Source organism: Cryptomeria japonica, chromosome 3, assembly GCF_030272615.1.
Source record: "Cryptomeria japonica chromosome 3, Sugi_1.0, whole genome shotgun sequence".
In the NCBI taxonomy this organism is placed as follows: Eukaryota; Viridiplantae; Streptophyta; class Pinopsida; order Cupressales; family Cupressaceae; genus Cryptomeria; species Cryptomeria japonica.
Window position 1 is genome coordinate 485,306,755 of NC_081407.1, and position 23,990 is coordinate 485,330,744.

Below are 23,990 nucleotides of genomic sequence, written 5' to 3' on the forward strand. Positions count from 1 at the left end.
GGACTCGAAGTATAATTGTCAGCTTTCATAAGACCAAGAGGTTATGTACACAATCTCCCAATAGAAGAGAGACCACAAGAATTACCTCTCCCCCCCATGACTATTCAGGAAGCACTTCCTCAAACAAAGGACTATTGGCCTCCATGGGATCAAAGAAAAAAATTAAAGAATAGACTCTAGACGATGTGGTGGTGTCCTTTGTGAAGAACTCTACACTATAATTGAAAATTCACCAGGGAAACTACAAGATAGTGAAGAGAAATACAATCTTGAAAAGTGGGAAGAATGGATCTTGGTTTGGGTGGGGCCAAGTCAGGTGGGTCCTCTAGAGGTTGATGAGATAGAAATCATATTAGGATTTGAAAAAGATCACACTCGTGGAACTTCGTGTGCGAGTGATCGATTGCGGTGTTTGGGTAATGCATTCCAAATAGATACAGTTGCATTCCAAATGGGTAATGTCTTGATGGCATGCAATTGTATCTATTTGGCATGCCATCAAGACATTACCCATTTGGAATGCAACTGTATCTATTTGGAATGCATTACCCAAACACCGCAATCGATCACTCACACACGAAGTTCCACGAGTGTGATCCTTTTCAAATCCTAATATGATTTCTATCTCGTCAACCTCTAGAGGAGCCACCTGACTTGGCCCCACCCAAACCAAGATCCATTATTCCCACTTTTCAAGATTCTATTTCTCTTCACTATCTTACAGTTTCCCTCGTGAATTTTCAATTATAGTGTAGAGTTCTTCATGAAGGACACCACCACATCGTCTAGAGTCTATGCTTTAATTTTTTTCTTTGATCCCATGGAGGCCAATAGTCCTCTGTTTGAGGAAGTGCTTCCTGAATAGTCATGGGAGGGAGAGGTAATTCTTGAAATCACTCATCTATTGGGAGATTGTGTACATAACCTCTTGGTCTTCTGAAAGCTGACAATTATACTTCGAGTCCGCCAACTCTTGTTCCACACTATAGAAATTTTTGGATATTGACTTCCAAATATCTCTCGATGCAAAAGTATCATTCTCATAATAGAAAAAAGGTGTTCCTTGCATGAACACATTGATTTCCTCCAAGCGTGGCCCAATAGGTTTCACAGGAACTCCAAAACCAGTTAGACCCTCCGGACATAAATTAGAGACGTCACATTAGACACTCTAGACATTGTTTGTTTGTATTGCATACTATCTATCTATTTATCACCCTTAAACACTTTCCTCTACCATTCTCCAATTGCTCTCTTCTAGGAAGCTGATGAGCTTGTTTCCATGTCATTCAAGATAATGCCTGCTTGCTTTCTTTTAGGAAATTTGCTTGCACATGACTCTTGAACTTGTATGTTCTGCTTCCGTACAGATATAAATTTTAATTCATGCTCAGATAATAATTAAATAAAATAAGCATTTGTAATGAAAAGATTTAGTCATTTGATGTTACATATTATCTGATGGAAAGATCCTAGACAATTCTTGGAGAAAGGAAACATCATTGATAATCATTTTTTGTAAATAACACTGAATCAAATAAATTAAAAAAGTTTCATGTAATTTTTAAAAGTAGAACTCGTTCAATGCTTTCATGCACTGTCAGGAAAGCCGTCTGACCCACACCATTATGCATAATAGAAAAAATCAATATAATAGGCTATTATAAAGAATATATACAAAAATATGAAAGAACATTAAATTACCATTAAAAACCCATAAACCATTAAATAGTGAAAATAGATATAAATTCATAAATGTCTCCCTATAAACACCACAACCATAACCAAAACAAAAAAAATTCTTACCCGCAAAAACTTAGCTGGTGAGTTGCAAGTCTACAACATCTCTCAGATGATCAAACCATTTTTTAATTTTGTTCTTCTGGTTAGTCAATGGATTTAGTTGCATGTTCAAGTTTTCTATTTGAAGCCTTCCGTTTCCCTATATTTGAGACATAATAAAATTCTTGTGAGTAGGAAATTGATTCAGGAGTTACATGTGAAGAATTTGGCAAAGTAAATGATGACAATCAAACTCAAATTTTATTTGTCTTGATTAAAGACTTTTATCCTAATGGAATTTAATTAAAGTTCTTTCTCTATTTTTTGGTGATCTCTAGAGCAGAGGTTTCTTTGCATCAACCTGGGATACATTTAACTTATGTTGTATATGCGGAAATATGTATCCTAGGATGATGCAATGCAACCTCTACTCCACCAATACTAGATAGAAGAGAAAGTACTTTAATTTAAAGCCATCACAATAAAATGCTTTCAAGACATATATTAGGTATAAAAGGAAGCCTACCCTGTCATTTGAAGGGGTTTACCTACAATTCAAGTGATCTCTTAATTATAAAATTAATTCAATTCCAAGTGAACATGCAATCAAGCATTCATCAAGAATTGAAGGAGAAATCAAGTTAATAAAGATATTTAATAAAGATATCATCTTTTAAATTAAGAAATGGGTAGGAGATTAGGAATACAAACCTTCCATATTGCACACTTCAAGGTATATTAAAATCAGTTTAAAGTGTATTCATTTAGGGACCTTTCATAAAATATTCTCAACTTACATATCATAAAAGGATCTGCTCCACCAATACCAAATAGAAGAGAAAGTACTTTAATTTAAAGCCATCAGGATAAAATGGTTTCAAGACATATAAAATCAAGTGATCTCTTAGTTATAAAATCAATTCAATTCCAAGTGAACAGACAATCAAGCATTGAAGGAGAATTCAAGTTGGTGCAGGTGAATTTGGAAGACAAAAGGACTCAATGAAGCCATTAAAGACTTTTGAAGGTCTTAGGAGTGAAGAGCCAATCAATTATGCACACAATGAAGCCATTAAAGACAATCACTATTAGCATAGATTGTAGGATATGCACAAGATGTGTTTGAAATGGATTTAGAAACTTCCAACCAAATGTGATTAGTGAGTATAGATGTTGTAGTGCAACTACCCAGGTACACATGCATGCAAAATATGTAAGCTTAGATAAGGCACATGAACTATTTGACATAATGCCTCAAAGATCACCCAATATCCAATGACGGTTGGGAGAAAGAAAACATCAATTTTTTGATAATCTTAAATATTTATTTATTCATCACTATAAATCTATTATGAATATAGTCTCAATATTGCAGAAATTTATTCTATTATGAATGCAATATTTAGGGATGTAATCTTTATATATTTTTTTTAATTAGGAAAAGGTCCTAATAGAATCCCCAACTAATTAATCTACAGAAAGATACCACTAAAGAAAGAAATTCAATCCTCACCACTATGGTCTTGAAGGCTTTTAAGACACTTGTATTCCTATTTTGGCCCACTTTTCCTTCACCCTATGTTAAGATACTAAACTAGTTTGAGAGAATCTATTGGGTGGGAAATTGTGTATGGTTGCAATTATATTCATGCATGGAAAGTGATTTAAAGTTTGGACCAATAGAGGATAAGTATTTCTTGAACCTTCAAGGACATGTGTAGAGCACCGCATGGATGTTTCTCCATTATTGAACTCTTTGAATATGTAAGTAAATTATTTTTGGTTGATGACACAGTAAGTGTGGTATTTGTCTTTTCGCTATGTTGTGGATAATATTAATCAAATATGGAATTTTTTTGATGCTATATACACTATGTTTTGGATTGAATCTAGGTAAGCGAAGAGGTAATGGAAGAATAAAAGAGGTACACAAAGGAAGAAGAGTGAAATAGGTGGTTTGGGATGGAGGTTACAAGTATATATGATAATTTGTATGGATAATTTGTTGAAGATAAAGAGGCAAATAAGCTATCACAACTTCAACATGAATGAATACCTCATCTACAGAAGTAAATGGTACCTCTAATGGTTTCAAAATTTGTCAAAATAGTTATGATATACGAAATAATCAAGTGGAATATCCTTTAGGTAACTAATATTATCTTCAAACTATTTATTTTGATTTTCATCATATCCTTTCCATGTGAATTTCCCTTGGTTTTAGTCCCATTTTTCTTTATTTTATATATATTCAAAACAAAATTTATAGATGCCTCTACTTGTCTCACCACTCATTAATTGTTTGGGGTTTTCATTCCATTCACCAAGGTTGGCATCTATTCTAAGACTTTGTGTCATGGCCAAGCTAAATTATTATTCTCTCCATCTTGTTAATGACCATTTCATTAATGAATCCTTCCTCATAATTTTGGATAAGTGAGACAATGTTAGCTCAAGGAATCTTTTCAATCCTCTTTCAAGATTCTTTCCCAAGTAATAATCTTGCATATTGGAAAATAAATTATGCTTCTATTTTTCCAAGCTACTCTTCCTTATAATGTTTAGATTTATTCTAAAGTGCTCATTGTGACTCATGTTTACTACTCTTCCTATTAGTCTCATTCCAATATCTCCTACAAAAATATGGAATGATTACATTTATATTTTATTTGTGTCTCCTAAATATCCACAAAATTTGGAACAATAATACAATTTTTCAATAGTACTATGAGCATCACTTTGATGAAATGAGTACTAAGTGATCCATTCTTATGAGGGGTTCATGTAAACTACTCATGAGAATGGGTCAGCTTGACTCTAAAACTATGCAAGTGAATCTTGATATAAATATCATAGTATGAAATTCTTGTGAAAACACTCATTCTTCTAGCATTTAAAGTTGTGAGAGAGTTATTAAGGGGATTCTCGTGTGTATAGATTCAATGTATAAGTTCAAGACAGATTTTGAGGTGATATTTCTTTCCTTTTGGTACATCTATCTTTAAATTGGATGTTCTTTTGCCTTCATGGTAGGGAGTAAGTAATTTTTATATGGGTTCCTTTTTTCATTCTTGGATTATTAAGGAAAACATAGTTTGTGAAGAGGAGGTTTTTCTTGTTATCTTATAAAAAAATTGGGTATTAGCTATTATAATAAATGATAGACAAAACAATGTCCTCTAAGGCTGTTGAAAAGAAATATCTATATGATGGATTTTCTTCCCAATTTATCTTCAAAGTTATTTAGTAAATATTTGGGAAACCAAAATAGGGTATGTTGATTTGCAAAGGAAGAACTAAATCTCCCAAGCTTGTTCCAACAACCATAAAATTTTATGATTGGGTTGCAAGGGAGATTAGTGGATTTGATGGGTTGGCTTTGGCTAGATTCACCTAAGACAATTGATGATTTATTAGGCATTGTTGCCGTCGATGCATTGTTAAGGTTATTATAGTTGATTATGAAAGCTAGTGGGATTCAAATATAGAGGTGTGTTTAAGATAATTCTTATCATTGGTTGGTTAATAAAAATATGGTTTCAAGATTGATGCACAAACATATTAGAAGGGCACTTTTATGATGTATGTGAAATAATCACATTATTAAGAAAAATAATAGGTAATCTATAGGCAAGAATACTCCATATATAGATATTCTATATGAGGGACATGACTAATTCCACAAGCTATAAGATTGACTAGGCTTTTCTCATTAGTGGAATCATATAATAGCTAGTGTGTATTGTTGGCTAGATGCATGAATTTGTAGTTTCCATACAACTAAGAAATGATAATGTTTCTAAGTACAAACCAAGTGGGAACTATAGACCCACTAATCTTATTTGTAACCACTCACCATGACTATATTATGATAACTCTCTTATTGATAATAGAGAGTATCTAATACATTTATTAAGACCCTAATTATGGTCATGGTAGACCACACAAAGAATGACTTCCATAGGAGGCTAAGAAGGTGATCCATGAACAAGAGTTTGTTTCATTCAATCCTTAACATTAACTATCATTAAGGTGGAGAAATTTTTGAGGTGAGAAATTTAGTGAAATATTACTTAATATTCTAACTAGAGATATTACATACTAATCATGAAGTGTGAGTTCATATGACTCACTGATATATAATGATAAAGTATTACAAAATTAAAATTGTAAAAAACACTACCTACTTGATATTAAATTTATTATTATTCTAATGTGTAAAGAATAAACAAGATTATCTAGGAATTAAATCTGTTACGGTTTCATCATTAATAGATGGATGGATTGAATGAGTGATCGGTGAAGTAGTTGAATTTGTGCCTATAATTCTAGAGGTTGCAGAGTTTAATCAAAAGCATTGCATGTACATCGATCATTGACGGCCGAATTAATGCATCTACTTGTGCACATAAAAGGCCCACATGAATGCATCTTAAAACTTACTCATTGGATATGCTTTCTACTATTTCTTTGTCAATCACATCCACAATATTTCCTCTCACAAAATATTTCCATACCTAAACAAGAATGACTAATACTCATCTTGATGAGATATATAATATAATCTACCTCTCTGTCTGGATTCTCTGTATTACACAAGGAGAAATGGGGGTGATGGGGGAGGAGATTACAATCTTGTATCAAGATGTAGATTTATTTTCTGACCATATTAATGTAACGAAAATGAACCAAAATTTTTCTTGATTAATCTGTTCTAATACCCTAACTAGCAAGGAATTTTGTTGATACAACTGTAGCACAAGTTCAAGAAAATTTCACCGCAAAAATACTAGTCCTCAAGAGCACTCACATCCATAATTCTTTCTCAAAGATGACTTCTTCCTCTGTTCGTAGCTCTTATTGTTGTTGACGGAGGCTCGGGTGTCGCCGTTTAGACAACCCATTTTGGGCTCCCTTGCGGTCATCCTCGTTGGTTATGTGCCAGCCCTTGGCACTTTGTGCCCGTGGCACTTCATTCCCCTGTTCCCCGCTGTGGCCGTGTTTGTCACACCAATGATCGCTACAAAGGCGGGATGAATGAGATAGGCGGGATTTTGTAAAGAGGCAGGATTTTGGTCTTTTCTTTTTTTTTTAAGTAATGCACGTGGTTGTCGGAATTTTGACGAACACGGGCACTTTTTCTAAAAAACCCTAATGTCATTGGATTATCGTCGGAATTCCGATGAAATCGGACATTTTTAAAAAAAAAAATCAAGTTTGATCACAATATACCTTCTCTGTCGGAAACCTCCGTCGAAATTTTAGGCTAAATGTATTAGTGCAAGAATTTCAAGGTATATCAAATGGATGTCAAATCTGCATTTCTAAATGGTATATTAGAAGAAGAAGTTTTTATTGAACAACCTAAAGGATTTGTTGAAGACAAGAATAAAGATCAGGTATGTAAATTGAACAAATCTCTATATGGTCTGAAACAAGCACCTAGAGCATGGTATGAAAGACTACACTCTTATTTAATCAAGATTGGTTTTATAAGGATAAGTGAAAACAACAATATGTACATGAAGAATGATGAAAATGGAATACTGATCTCAGCCATATTTGTTGATGATATTATCTTTTGTGGAAATGACTCTGTATGCAAGAACTTTGGAAATGAAATGAGCAAAGAATTTGAGATGTCATTAATCGGTGAGATAAAGTATTTTATAGGTTTACAAATACTACAGATGAAAGATGAGATTTTCATCACTCAATCCAAGTACATAAAGGAAATTTTGAAGAAATTTGGAATGGAGGATTCAAAACCAGTAAGTACTCCTATGACTACCAACTATAAACTATCAAAGAATGATGAATCTGCATCTGTTGATGAGACACTCTACCAATCCATGATTGGAAAACTACAATATGTTGTTCACAGTAGGCCAAATATAGCACATGCAGTAGGTATTGTTGCAAGATTCTCTGCAGATCCTAAGGAAACACACATGACGACAATCAAAAAAAATTTCAGATACTTGAAAGGCACTGAAGATTATGGCTTAGTATATCAGAAAGGAAATTTTTTCGCTTTAAAGTTTATACTGATACTGATTGGGCAAGCAACATTGATGACAAAAAAAGCACAAGTGGAAGAGCTTTCTTTTTAGGAGAAAGACTAGTGAGTTGGCTTAGCAAGAAACAAGGATGTGTTTCATAGTCAATAGCAGAAGCTGAATACGTTGCTGCAACATTGAATTGCACCAACAAAGCATGGATCAAACAATTGTTGGAAGGTATAAATGAGAAAGTTACCGAGCCAGTAACTATATTCTGTGACAATACTAGTGCCATTAACATTTCAAAGAATCCTGTTATGCACTCTAAGACAAAGCACATCTCTATCAAATATCATTATCTTAGAGAAGAAGCTCAAGAGAAGAAAGTGGTGTTGGAGTATGTTAGCACAAAGGAACAAATAGCAGATATCTTCACCAAGCCACTACCAAGGGACGCTTTTGAGTATCTCAAAAGTAAGTTAGGGGTCCTACCCCTATCTTCTACTCACTGACTGAGTTCGATGAAAGCATCAATTCAATGAATCTACAGAATATTATGTGTGGATTGATGCTGATTTACACACTTTAGGATGTTTTCTAAAGGTGTGCAGGAAACAAATACAGGGAATAGGAATTGAAGACAAAATACTCTAACTGAGACTAAGTTGACACATAATAGCAGGAAATCACTTTATACAGTAAGAAATTATGTTTTAGTTCTTTACTTTTTGGCATTGTTGTCAAAGGGGGAGAAGACTGAAGAAAAGGGGAGAAGACTAATGTATGGGGGAGAAGACTGATGACAGGGGGAGAGCATTTCAAAATCTCACAGCAATCTAAATTCAATTAGGTCAAATCAATTGGTTTTGCCATCAATGCCAAAGGGGGAGATTGTTGGCATTATAACAGACAAGGAGAGATTGTTGGCATTTCAATTAGGATATTGAGAAGGTTGTTGATGATTATGGATATAACTGCTAAAGGATGTTTACTATCTTAATATTATTATTTTGTCATTGATGTCAAGAAATTGATTTTCTAAATTCAGTATGATGTTGCCATATCTTGAGAAGTATGAATTGACGAGTATAAAGATGTTGGTAAAAGACACAGAAAGAATGTGATGAATAAGGGGAGGAATAAGTTATTCAATGGGCAACTATTACCGAGTTAGACAATGATGAGATCATGATGTTTAGATTTTTTTGATATCATACATATGTTATTGATTGTAAGGTTAATACTATACTATGTTACCGAGAAAAGAACCTAGTCGGTAAACCCTAAGGTTATCGCTATCGGTTAATGAAGGTAGAATGTCTATCGATTGAAGTTTAGTATTTATTGAGTTGCAACCGAGTAATAACAGAATGCATTGAATGAATAAAAGCATTATTTAATGAAGGAAGCTGATGAGCTGGTTATGATTAAATGATTGGTATGTCGTGCATGAAGTTTGTTAAAGAATCTATGGCAAAGGAAAATCGACAGAAAGATCTACAACTCAGATTGAACTGCAATACCCTAGCACAAGTTCCAAGAAATGTATGCAAGTTCCAAGGCAGGGTAAAACATTTTCAGATCGAAGGATACATTGAACCTAGTCAAAGTTTGAAGATCTGATGGCTGTGATTGATCATGGGATATGTGATCAAGGAGATTAAGCTGTTGGCAAATTGTTTATAAATAAGGAACTATTGATAAATAATGTATGTGGGCAAGTGTATGCATAGGGATGCTACATAGTGATTACCGAGCACAGAAGCTTGAATACCTGTTTGAATAATAGAGTATAGAGCCTAGCAGATGGACAAGATAAGTCCTATGACTAGATTGTATTGAGCAAATAAGAATCTACTTTAGCATTTTAGATGTGAAGTTGCAGATAGATTTTTATTATTGTTATTTTGTGAAGTGATAGAAAATCTCTTAACCAGTGGACTTAACAGTCTTATTTGTAAAACCCTCTAGCAAGGTGACATTCTGATTGAGTGTTTGAAATCCTTTAACAAGGTCACTTCTAACAAGGTGAAGATCCTAATAGATCTGAGGGAAATCCCTCAACCGGGTCACATCTAGCAATGTGTTTGTAATCTTTAACATGATTTTCTTTTAACCGAGCATACTCTAGAAGAGTATATTTCTTAGTGGGTCCAAAATCCCACAATGGTTTTTCCCTATTTGGGTTTCCACATTAAATCTGGTGTTATGAGTGTTATGATGTTTATATGCTTATGAGGTTGCATGTTTAGCAGTATTGGCTATATTGCTTAAGTATATGTTACTAAGGTTGAATCTGTTGTTTTTATGGAAGATTAAGTTTGTATGATTCACCACCCCCTCTCATCTTATTAGCTTGGCATCTGTACTTAACATTAAGTATTAGAACTATCAATATAGGTCTCACAACACATTAAGATTATCAGATATAGGCTAGTAGCATAGTTGGAGGACACTATATCCGACTAAATTGGCACATCACTCTATTATAATAGAATGACATGATAATGTAGTGATGGTGACCCTCTAGAAAATAATCTCACTGCATCCCATCTAACTATCTCCCCTTCTCTTCCATACATACATATGTCTATGTGGCCTCCAAATGATATAAATAGGCTATAGATGGTGTAATGTAACTCTCTAATAAAGTAGATCTCTTCTAGACACTCCCACACAAGTATGCATGTGCTCAAGGCTAGTCAAAGGTTATATCTATAGGATATCCTGCATTCCTAGTACATGCTATATTCTCAAACATCCACACCTAAAGGAGAGTACAGGTCATCAAAATATTACTTTCATAATGTAGATGGGCGAGCATACTATGTCCCCATGAGAACACTTTTTGAAGATCATCCATCTCTTGAGTGGTATGAGTAATGCCTCCTGGCTTGTGAGATCCTCATCCATCAGGTGAAACTAAGAGTGTTATGGTGTAGATCAATATCTTACAAATTCATGGAATGTCTTTGATAGTGTGCACTAACCATCATACAATAATCTACCCTCAAGACTCTCTAGTGTATTCCACCCATTGTAGTATATTTGATCCTCCTTCAACACAGTGGGTAAATGTGACTCATGTAGTCTGATGGTCTTGCCTAGCATTGGTAACTACAAGATCTGATAGAAATCCTCTAATGTGACTATCATTTCCTACATCAAAAGATAGAAAATGGAGGCATTTGTGCTCCATTGCTCCATCAGAGTCATAATCATAATTCTATGATTTTGCATAGAAGGCATGTAGTACACCCATTAGATTTCTACATCCTAAAGGAACTTTTTCTCCTCCCTACTAAGATTTGTGACCTTGCTACAAAAGTATTTGTATACAAAGCCTCCATCATGTTCCTACATAAAGTGTAGCTCCTGCAATCAAATGAATCAAGATTAACATCATATTCATCATAGCTATCCATGCATTTGTCATCACTACTATAACCTTGGATGTGCATAATGTTGCCCATTTCGCCCTGAGGGGACCATGACACCTAGTAGGGATGATGGATCTCTATTCAGGGAGATCCACTTGGCCACCTAGGGTTACAAGCAAATCAACAACTCAAAAATAGAAAAATCATTCAAAGAAAGGTTAACTAGCCAACGTCATCTAGTGGGAGACCCTCAATAAATTTCCTCAAAAAATCCATCTTGGTGGGTTGGTCTGGATGACATTTTCCCCTTTTTGTAGACCTATCTACTTGTCAAAACAAAAATTCTGAATAAAACAAGTGAATAGTGAACATGTCACTATTTAAAGGTATTTTTTGTTAAAACCCTAATTTCTTATGTTTTACATATCATGTCACATATTGAGCTAGAGGACTCTAATTTTCATGTTGTTTGATGCATAAGAATTGTGATGCAGTCCCCTATCTTTCCAAATTCTCATCGAGTAGTTTTGGTTGCATATAAAACCTCATTGAAAGCATTTGTCGTTACCTACCTTACACAGTTCGAAGTGGTAAACACAATACCCTATTTCTACCTCCTAATTCACAAGTAGAACTAGGGTACTTATAACTACCCTCAAATTTCATCACTCTTAGTAATAATTCTAGGAGATTTTTTATTTGAACTAATAATCTATTTTTTTAGAATGTAGTTCCTAACATTTTACTACAGATATTGTTGGGGGCTTCATTCAACACTAATGAAAATATTTTTTTCATGAATGATTATATTTTTGTACTTTAGCTTGCATATGCACCTAGTGTCATATGACTGCTAAAGTGGAGGCTAAATGTAGCATTGTAAATTATACACTTTTAATTACTGTATCCAATTCCATGCTTCTTTAGTACTCATTTTAGTATGTCTCATTATACTATGCATTATAGGACTATTATATGCACTTAATTAATAATTAATTTAAAATATGAGTCCTTTCTTGATTCTCACATCATCACACTCCCATTTGGGCCCTTAATCTGTGTGCCCTTTAAACTTCAATTATCCTAATTTATCATAGGTACTACCTTGTTTTAAATATAAAGAAATAGTTCCCTCATCTAAACATCATATATTGTCACACAAAATTAACTCTAACATTAGAACCCTATTATCTCACATTTCTAAAAAGTCAAGCTAAAAGTGTCGGTACTAGGACAAAAATTGTGACATGGTCGGGCCGCACTTTCTGTCCTAAATTTTGGGAGGATAATAAGATGATCCTATCATATTCAAATATAGCTTGTGTGAATAAATAACAATCCTAGGTCTACCATTTATCAAATAAAACCTTGAATCTCATATATAAGCAATTATTTTCCTTATTTGTGGTATCTAGAAAACATATGCAATATTGGAGTTATCCTTATGAATGAAGGTGTTGCTTTAGGAGAATTCAAGGTATTCATGAAGTCTTCATTAAATCTTCATCAATATTCATCAAAGATGGAAGCTTTAAGAGATATTAAAGGATAATAGGGAATCACTATCTGATGGTTGGCTTGGACCTCTTCATAAGTTTTTGGTATGTTTTCATGTTGTTCTCATATTTATGCAATTAAGCTTCAGATCCAACATTTTGGCATTCAAGTCATTCATGCATTAGTTCATTTATATCAATCTTTTAAGGATTTTTTTCTAACACAATTAATTAAGTAGACTCTAGTTTGGATCTACATACATTAGCTCATAGCAATCTTACACACTTAAGGTTCAAGAGCACACACATTATTCCAATTTAAATATCAGCTATTCATGGAGGTGTAAATCACAAAAATAGGAGGTTAACTAGGGTGAAACCCTCTATGGCTACCACCATACCCTCTTTCTATCATGCAAATGTAGTTATAGGTTTCCAATGGAGATACAAAGATAGAAGAGTGATCAATAGATAGTCACAAACTTGTATCCAAAAGTAGAACCAGAAAATCTTGGACCAAGCCTTGCTAGGTGACTTGGTCCAAGACCAGTGCATTTTGGGTGTGTTGTGTTGGCAATTGGCACTCAATTGGTTGGTTTCACTATGTTGCCATTGATGGAAACATGGAAGCTTATTTTGGGTCAGTTGTGTATCGACAGACACTTCACTGGCATCAGTAGGATGGAAGGAATTCTTAGGTTACTGACAATGCAGGCCGACATGATTTAGGTATTGGAGGCCAACATCTTTTGGATCCGACATCGGCAATTGTTTTTGATATTCATGTATATATATTTTATCAAGCTGACATGTATATTCATATTGTAAATATCTTTGTAAGCCGACATAAGGCATGATAAATTGTAAGGGGTATATAGGTTAGTTGGATTAGATCATTTTGATATATGTGATATGATGCGAATATGTATTAGGAAAAAAAGTAATGAAGGAGATGTGAAATATAGCTGAGAGATCATGTATGTGAGGATATTTGTGTAAAGGGGTATTTTGGTGAAGGGTTTAGGGTTTTAGACTGGAACAAACAGAGCTTAATTGGAACTGTATTCAGGCATAGGAGATGCTTTCTTTTGCAGTTCAACACTTCTCCGGATTGTAGTATGTATTTGTATGTAGTCAGTGAGGTTCCTTTTGTGATTGAGCAGTGTGCTCTAGGCTGTAAGCCTTCCTATAAGTGTAGGCCCCTATATTTTGTAATATCTCTTCATATGGCTAGTGAATTGATATTGTGGGTCACAAATCCCACTGTAGTTTTTCCTCTTTGAGGTTTTCCACATATAATTTTGTTTGTTATGGTGTTCATTTATGTGATTGGCTTATTGATTGCTTTACTTCTTTCAATTTTATATGTACTAGTATACCGGTTTGTGTATGCATGTTTTAATAAGGCTAAAATTGATAATTCTGATATAACACTGATTCACCCCCCCCCCCCCTCTCAGTGTTATTGGATTCCAACAATTGGTATCAAAGCCTTGTGCCTCAAAGGAAGTTTAATAGCTTGAGGGAGATCCTGAATCTGGAATCCATGGATATGGGTTTGGAAAAGCAACTTGAGATGGCACTTGAAGATTATGATGTTGAAAGGATGAAGAACTTAAAACTACAAGATGAATTAAATTCTGCCAAGGAATTCATTCTTGTCCTACAGGAGAGGTTGTCATCTATTCAAGCTAGGAGGAAGAAACTTTTGCAAAATCAGAATGATGAAGAGAAATATGCACTTAAGGAACAGTGTCAGAAGCTGAGTTAGGAGAACATGGTCATGAAAAATGAAATACAAGCTATAACCATGAGAATGTCTAAAGAGATTAAGGACCGAAAGAAAAAGGAAGAAAATCTTGTTGTATCTTTGAAGAATAAATTTGAAGAATGTGGTAGGTTGGTTCATGAGAATGATATGTTGAGAACTGATTTAGTACAATCCCAGATTAATGAACAAGAGATTGAGAGACAAATGATAATTCTAAGAGATGATCTAACTACTGCAAGTGAGTATAAAGAAAAATTCAATATTAGTTCAGCACAACTAGATGAGTTGTTGAAGAGACAAAGGAAAAATGGAGATTCTAGTGGACTTGGATTTGAGCAAGGACAGAGTTTTGGTACTACTAATGAAGATCAAAACCATAAGGGACTGGTAAGGCAGTTCAATGCTTATAAATTTAATGGTAGATGTTTTGTTTGCAATATATTTGGTCACATGTCTAGGCAATGTAGAAACAGAGAAAATTAGAACCCTAACTTTGCTCCCGGTCAATGTTCTAAATGTAATAAGTATGGTCATAAGACAAAAGATTGCAGAATGAATGTTCAATGCTATGCATGTGAAAAATTTGGAAATATGGCTAATCAGTGTAGGTCAAGCAATTATATTGGTTTTAGCAAAGCAATTCAAAAGAACAATGTTACATGTTATGCATGTAATGAGGTTAGACATATTGCTAAATTCTGTAGAAGCAGAAACCCACCGGTTGGTAATGGAGGATCAAATGAGAAAGGGAAAGAGAAGGTTAATGAAATCTGACAAGATCATACCCAAAGATGGGTTAGGAAGACTGAAGATGAATCTATAGATGGGAATGCACCGCTTACTTATCAAGCAGAAGAGGTTGCTCCTGTAGCGACAAGAATCTCATCTGGTACTAAGGCAGATGCCTTAGGGGTAGGCAAAATTCTTGAAGATGCTATATATGCCTCAGGAAGAAATTCTGGAAGATGTTCTAGACATTGGATATGCTTATCCAATATAGAGATGTTTAACAGAGATCTGGTATCTTTCACTGAAATTCATTTATATCAATGATCGATTAGGGATTTTCTTGGAGGTTAAAAGGTCAAATTCACTTCATTATTGATCACCTTGCATTTAGAGAAATTAAAGCTGATTCAGTGTGATCAGATATCTTCTTGAGAGATTTCACCCATGACTGAAAGAGTTTGTTAGGGTTTCACCGATAGCGATTAACAAGTACTTATCTTTAATCATGGAAGTGGGATCATCATCTATTCATAACTTTGTTGCAAACCCAACTGTTGAGGTCAAGGACCACCCCAGATCAAATTTGAAGTAGTATCCGCATGTGGCTATCGTGGATGACTCAATTGGAGCATTCTCTCATGTTCCAGAAGGAGTTTTGTATGTCGAAGATGCTAGGGCATACATACAGTGTCACATTGAGGATTTGGGGACATCTAACATAAAGGGCATGTACATGAGCAAGATAATGGGAGATTCTAGAAAGATCAAAACAAAATAAAAGAACATTGAAGACAGGGTTTATCGACATTATGGACATTTCAAAATTAAAATATGTAATAGTTAGGTATTTTTTAAGAAGAGTACATGGAGAGTTTATCTGGTTGGAAAGACCATACAAGATCACCAAGGAAGCCATCAAGGCACCCATCGATTTGCCATAGGTTGGGCAACATCCAGATAAGAAGGTTTCTAATGATTATCTAAATAAAATCACCGATGCAACATTAGATAGGCGATCCATGAGAATAAGCACTATTACTGAAAAAGACATCAGATTCAGTAGCTTGTTCATCGGTTACAAGGTAACTCAGTCAAACCGACTGAATTTTGTTTCTAGCTCTTGCATTTTCACAGCTTATAAGATGATGAGAGAAAATTATAAATTGGATGTATGTGGTTGGATGTTGGATGAACTGTTGATAAACCTAGGAAAGATTGAAGGTGAAAAGAAAGTGACTTTCTGGTATGGAAACTTGATTGTTTTCTTAATGCTATTTTTCATGAATGAGACTCCTGGTTTTGGGAAAAGGCAATGGGCATTTGATGTCCTAGTAGGGAGGCAATTAAAACAATCAATTGCTACATTAGGTAGTCAGAGAGATGACAAAGTATGGGGATATTTTAAAGCATTCTAGAATGCTATGAAATTTAGAGAAAGGGTTCCTAAGCACATTGTTGAGAAATACTCAACTGACATATACTTCATGGTGAAGAAAGATGAGACACTCATGGAAGCGATCAAGCCCCGAAAGATTTGGATTGAGGAGATGGGCTATGAAGTTGATGGAGAGATTTTAGATGCTTATGCAAAAATGTTGATTGATGCACCTATTGATGAGGCTGAGAAGCCCTGTGGTACTGCTAAGCAGAAGAAACAAGAGGTTGAAACATAGTTCAACTAGAAGAAGAGAGAGAAGCAAGAAGGAAATCCAATTAAGTTTGTTGAGAAGGTCTCATAGGACATTAAATCATTGATTGATGTTGTCCCATAGAAAGGCAAGAAGAGGAAAGAACCAGAAGTGTTCATTGAGTCTATTACAGCTGAGTCTACATCTGAGGATGACACTCTTGGCTTTCAAAAGGGTTATAAGGAAGAAACTAGAGGAAAACAAGGTAGAGGCTAAAAATAAACTAGTTAGGAAAGTTACATTCAAGTTATCGACACAGAAGCAAACACCAAAAGCAACACCTTTAGCTCCATCTGGTACTGGTAGAAAGAAGAAGAAGGCACACATTGATCTGGCAATTGAATCTGGTAATGTAACTATAATTCCACCAAAAACTTGTACAAAATTAGTTAATGAGATTACTAAGGATGGTATTTTAAAGAATGTACAACTTTATTATGAGAATTTAGGGTATGATGAACAAAGAGAAATAGAGGAAGCAATATTGTTATATTTAGATATTTATAAGAAAACCTTGATAGAAATTGAAGAACAAATACCGATAGAATCGTATGATATGTTACATTCTAGGAGACTGTCAGCAATGCAAGAAGACAAGCACATAAAATTTCAAGAGTTGTTATTTGTTTGTGTTTCTATTACTCCAGAGGAGATGGATAGGATACTTGAGGTTGCAGATAGAAAAGTATTTAACAAACATAGAATAACCAATCTGATGCTAGGAAGGGTAACTGAGATAGTAAAGGAGACACACAAGGCATGGGTTAATTTCTTTGAAGAGAACCATGGCTTTTATACTTCACCAGAATCTAAGAAAGATACATTAGACAACCCGATTGAAGGAAAAGGAAAGGGTATTATGGGTACTTCACCCTCAATTTTGAAAAACATTAAGATAGTGGAAATTAAGCCCCTGGTAGATACAAATGTACAGGAAAATGTTGAGATACTGACAAATACAGAGAGTGAAAAGGTTGATATTGTATAGGATACTAATGTTGAGGACAACAGTCCTCCGAATACAAATGTACAAGATTAGATTGCAGTTCCTATAGAGGAACCGATAGTTACAGAGACTGCACCAAGTGGCGAAGCCACCGGTGCAAGTGAGGAAGCTATAAGGGATAAATCATCACAGGAGAAGAAAGAGGAATCTGACAGGGAACCAGTAGTAGGTCCATCATTGTTGTCAATTGACACCTCACAAGTTCTAAGTAAAAACATAACCGAGATGAGTTCTACTGAACTAATGATGATGGTTGCACATAAATTAATGAAGGAGGGATCTATGGATAAAGAGATTATTAATCAGTCTATCACTGTTTTGCATAGACTAGTCCCGAAGTGCAAGTTTGACAGATAAGTGAGCCCATCTGACAAGCTTAAGACAATTACAGAGCACATTTCAAAGGATTTTCAATCCTTACAGCAGATTTCAAACTGAGAAGCACTAGAGAGTTTCACATAGGCTAAAAGAGATGCATTTGATCAAATTATTGAGTCTAAGAGAAACGAAATTCATGAGAAATTAAAATTGATAGATAATTCTTTGAAGAAATGTACAAATATATAGAGAGTATGTTGTAACATAGATTCTCTTACATTTAATTTGGATAAGAAGATTAAGGAATTCCAGGAGAAAATTGCAAGTATAGCTAATTCTTTTGATGGATTGAATTCATTGACTTCATCCATTGATGGTCAAATTTGGTTTTGGAAGCTCAAATTTCTACTCTTGAGAAAGAAAAAGACAAAATCATAAGAAGAGCCAGAAGTTTGAGACGTTTGGTGAGTTCCTGGTTGGATTCAATCAGTGTACATAAGAAGGAGTGTATAGATCTAGTTGGAAAGCCCACACTGGCAGAGTTAAGTGAGAAAGATTCTTTTGCCCATATGCTAAATGGACTTGCATCTATTTTCAGCACTTTCAAATTTGGTTGGGATACTTACCTTGAGATTTTGGAGAAGGAATACCTATATATTTTTAAATATATTAAGCTCCGGTAAGATATTTTTGGGATATTCATTCTATAGTATCTTTCATTATTTGTCCCAATTTTGGATCTTTGACATTCTTTTTGGAAATTTTGATGGAATTGATGTCAAAGGGGGAATGATATAGATGTGAAAAATAAAAGAGGGATTTGTATACATTAGGGGGAGTATATAGATGGAAAACTATGGAAGTATGGAGTATTTTGTATTGATGAATATTCAGCTTAGGGGGAGTAGGCAGGATGAAATCGGCAGATGAAACCATGATCATTTTTCACATGAGAGTTGCCATCAATGCCAAAGAGGGAGATTGATGGCAACTGACACTCAATTGGTTGGGTTCACTATGCTGTCATTGATGGCAACATGGCAGCTTATTTTGGCTTCATATTTTGGGTCAGATGTGTACTGACAAGCACTTCACCAGAACCGACACTAACAGGATGGAAGGAATTCTCAGGTTATTGGCAATGTAGGCTGACATGATTTAAGTATTGGAGGTCGACATCTGTTAGATTTGGCATCGACAATTGTTTTTTATATTCATGTATTTATGTTATCTAGCTAACATGTATATTCATATTGTAAATATCTTTGTAAGCTAACATAAGGCATTATAAATTGTAAGGGGTATATAGGTCAGTTGGATTAGATCATTTTGATATATGTGATATGATGCGAATATGTACTAGGAAGGAAATAATGAAGGAGATGCAAAATATATCTGAGAGATCATGTATGTGAGGATATTTGTGTAAAGGGGTATTACAGTAAAGGGTTTAGGGTTTCAGACCAGAACAGACATAGCTTAACCAGAATTGTATTCAGGCATAGGAGTTGCTATCTTTTGTAGTTCAACACTTCTCCAGATTGTAGTCTAGATTTGTATGTAATCAATGAGGCTCCTTTTGTGATTGAGCAGTGTGCTCTAGGCTGTAAGCCTTCTTGCAAGTGCAGGCCCCTATATTTTGTAATATATCTTCATATTGCCAGTGAATTCATATTGTGGGTCATAAATCCCACCGTGGCTTTTCCTCTTTGAGGTTTTCCACGTATAATTTTGTGTGTTATGGTGTTCATTTATGTGATTGGCTTATTGGTTATTTTACTTCTTTCAATTATGTATATACTGGTATACTGGTTGGTGTATGCATATTTTAATAAGGCTAAAATTGATAATTCTAGTATAACACTGATTCACCCACCCTCTCAGTATTATTGGATTCCAACATGTTGGTCCTTAGAGTTTAGTGCCATATTTGAAGGGTGCAGAGAGTAGGGTCTCAAGAGATCTTAGTTAACTTTGTCTGCAAAAGTAAGAAGACCAGAATGCTTTAGGTGCACCAAGCCAGTGGATTCAATCTTGAGTTGTAGTCACTGTAGATCAGGAAATTGAAAATCATCAAAGCAATAGCAAATTAGGACAACCACAAAACCTAAAGCAGCTATGAAAGTAATCCCAATCCAATCAATGAAGACATAAAGACAAAATATTCAAATCAAATGAAATCAAAGCAAACCAATGCAGATATCTGCTTCATGTGGCTCCATTGTTCTTCTTTCACCTTCAAATTTGATGTGGATCTCACCTACAAGTACAAAATGCAAGTGGAAAGCAAGTTGTTGAGAGATGAAATTCATAGCATAAGGTTACTTGAAAATGTGATTGATTCATCCTTTGATTGAAGAAAATCATCCAATTTATAGACAAATTGGAGAGAGGACAAGATTAGCATGAAGAGATTTGAAAGGAAATTCAAATCAAGAATGGCAAAATTATGACAAATGTATGACAATTTCTATGCAAGGAGTATGACAAATTATGCACAAATTATGGCAAGTTGCCATGAAAGATGTATGGCAAATTATGACAAGATTGAAATGCCATTCCCATGAAATTAGGGGAAATGTTAGGAAAATTAAAGAAAATAGGAGAAATAGAAATTAGGAATTAGGAGAAATTAGAAAATTAGAAAATTGAGGAAAAAGATGAAATAGAAATTAGGTGAATTAATTAATAGGTTTTCATCCATTAATTAATTCATGAAAGAGACCTAGGACTAAATAAATAGATTTATTTAACCCACAAAGAAGAAGAAAAGGATTAAATGAACAAGTCATAAAACCCTAGAAATAAGAGGACAAGGAATTAGGTCAAGACAAGAAGAAATGTAGGTTCGATCATGATTCTGATTGACAAAGGACCAATATTGATAAATGATTGAGATTGGTTGACAAAAATCAATGACAAATTGACCAAGATTGTCAAGGAGATCAAATTGAAGGCACCAATTGATGAGGAACAATGACTAATCGATCCAAATTGACATGATTGAAAATGACAAGGATCGATGATGAATCAATCACAAAATGACAAGATTGACAAGGACAAGGATTGATGACGAATCGATCGCAAAATGACAAGATTGACAAGGACAAGGATCGATGATGAATCGATCGCAAAATGATGAGATTGACAAGTTGATAATCACAAATGATTGCTAACAAGCTAAAGATGATTGAAAGATTGACAAGAGGAGAAAACCCTAATTCTATCAACGATTAGGATTGACGATGTCCAAAAATGATGATAAATGAGCATGCATCATGATGCGACAGGATAAGATTGACCAAAATCATGACTGAAGATTGCTATCGATAAGACCTAATTCGAAAGCGATAAAAATGAGGAATGCAGAAGAAGGACTCGATGCTCACAAATGATGAAGACCAAGTGTGTAACATAGAAGAAATGTTAATGCAATGCAAGAACCCTAAAATAAGGCAATGCACAAATGTTAAAGTATGACTCCACAAGCGTTGACCATTTTTAGATGTCTACATTTTGCCCCTCTTTGAGACAAATGCTATTCTAAGTGTTGTTTCAAAGAACAATAATGAAAATGCCCTAGACAATAAAAATGTCATGTGCATGCCCCCTTGAGGAATTGGCCGGAAAAATCCAGAAAAGAGGCCATGTGATCGATAAGAATGACAGAAGGCGATAGGTTCGAATGGATCAAAAATCAGAGGTCGAATGCACAAAGGACAAGAATTGGAAGGCACAAAAGACCGTGACCATCACAAGATGGAGAGCATGCACATCCATCTAGGTACTAACAAAGATCTATATAAGAGACAAGGAGAAGGAAAAGAGTTCATTTGCACTAGCCAAAGTGGAGGAGTTGTTGCTCAGGAAAAAGGACCCTTGCAGAGAGATGGTGAGCATTCCAATGGAAGATCACCTTGAGGAACATGTACACACCTACAGATGATAGGACAATGTGGGAGCAGTGGTATGTAGCTCAAAAACCCATATATTCAATTTCATGAATTTTGCTTGATTGCGGGACATCGCGGGGCCCACAGGGGAGGGAGAAATGCAGATCTACGCCTGTGTTTATGGGTTTTGTGCCTGTGTTGAGATATTCTATGCCTGTGTAAGGTACACAGTCGCAGCTTGATGCTGCACAAGCGCAAGACAGTGTGCACAAGTGCAATTGTGCACTTATGACTTGAGTTTGACCGAAAGTAGCACGCAGATGATCCTGAAAAGAGGGATAAGGGTAGGATAGGTCAAAAATAGATAAGAAACCCCTGATTGGTGCATGAAACAAGGAAATGCAACCCTTAGGAGAAAACCCTAAAACTGACAGATTGTGCCCCAATTGTGATGCAGAGTCGACATTATCCATTGATCGCGTGGGAGAATAGACCCGATTGCTTCATGCTACGATATAGACTCAGGAGTATGGACAAAGACACATTAGCAAGACTTGGATTATACTATATTACGTACATGCCTGAGATTAGGGCAAACACAAGACTTCTCACTACATTGGTCGAGTGATGGCATTCAGAGACTTCCTCGTTCCATCTTCTGACTGGAGAGGCGACTGTGACATTAGAGGACGTGTGGCATATCCTCCGCATTCTGATTCATGGGGAGATGGTAGTGTATGACCCAGTGACAGGGAGAGACTCTTTGTGCGGGTTATTCGAGTGCGATGCAGATGACCTTGATATCATAGAGAGGGAGATCTGTTGGGAGACCATGGCAGTAGAGTATGATCAGCGATATGTGGTGATAGTAGTGGTTATGGCATGCCTATTAGCAGGTGATAGACGAGGACATGGATTCCCTATTGGATGGGGAAGAGTGCTAGAGCAGATGGCGATAGAGGGGACTATATATGCATGGGGACCATGTGTTCTTGCCATGCTATATTTTCAGTTGCATCAGATAGCATATCAGAGGGTACAGACGTTGAGCTGTGGGGTCACACTTTTACAAGTATGGGAATTTGAGCACAATATGTCAGTCGATTATAGAGAGATAGGTAGTACCATATCAACCATATGTGTACAGCTATGGGGGAGCGTTGAGACAGGGTCCATTCGGATACATATTGTATTGGCGACATGAGCTAGATAGGTTGAGAGATTTCACATGGAGGCCATATCATGATTGCCCTGGATGGTCAGATGATAGTGATGAGCTACCGTATTGCAGACAGGAGAGATACCTGATTGGGCGACTAGTGAATCGCCAGAGAGTGATTGAGATGTATCTATCAGAGAGAGTCAGATGATAGTTTGGAAAGAGGTAGGATGTACCAATAGGGACTGCACACTTTGCCCGATCCCACAGAGAGACGAGTCAGTGGGGGAGGATGATTCGGCCACACATAGCATATACCGACTTCACACAGCTACAGTGGAGACAATAGGATTGGAGATCAGTGTAGATGTTGGGATGACAAAGAGGTATGAGCAATGGTTTGCACGATAGTGGCCAGTGCCATTGATGGATCCTGATATTTCGGTACCTAGGAGATAGGAGGGCTTCCCACTCGCTGGAGAGGAGGAGGTTGACGATGGAGAGGAGGAGGGAGATGATGAGGAGGAAGATGATGAGGATGAGGGAGATGAGGATGAGGGGGATGAGGAGGCTGAGGAGGATGATGAGGGAGAGGAGAGTCCTTGGTACATGTAGAGAGATGAGCCAGATCCAGTAGATCATGAGTCATTGCAGGATATACCCATAGGGTAGGAGACAGGTAGCATAGAGGAGATGCATATATGTAGGGCCACCATAGCGAGTTAGCATGATCACATTGCTACATTGGAGAGACAAAATGCTATCT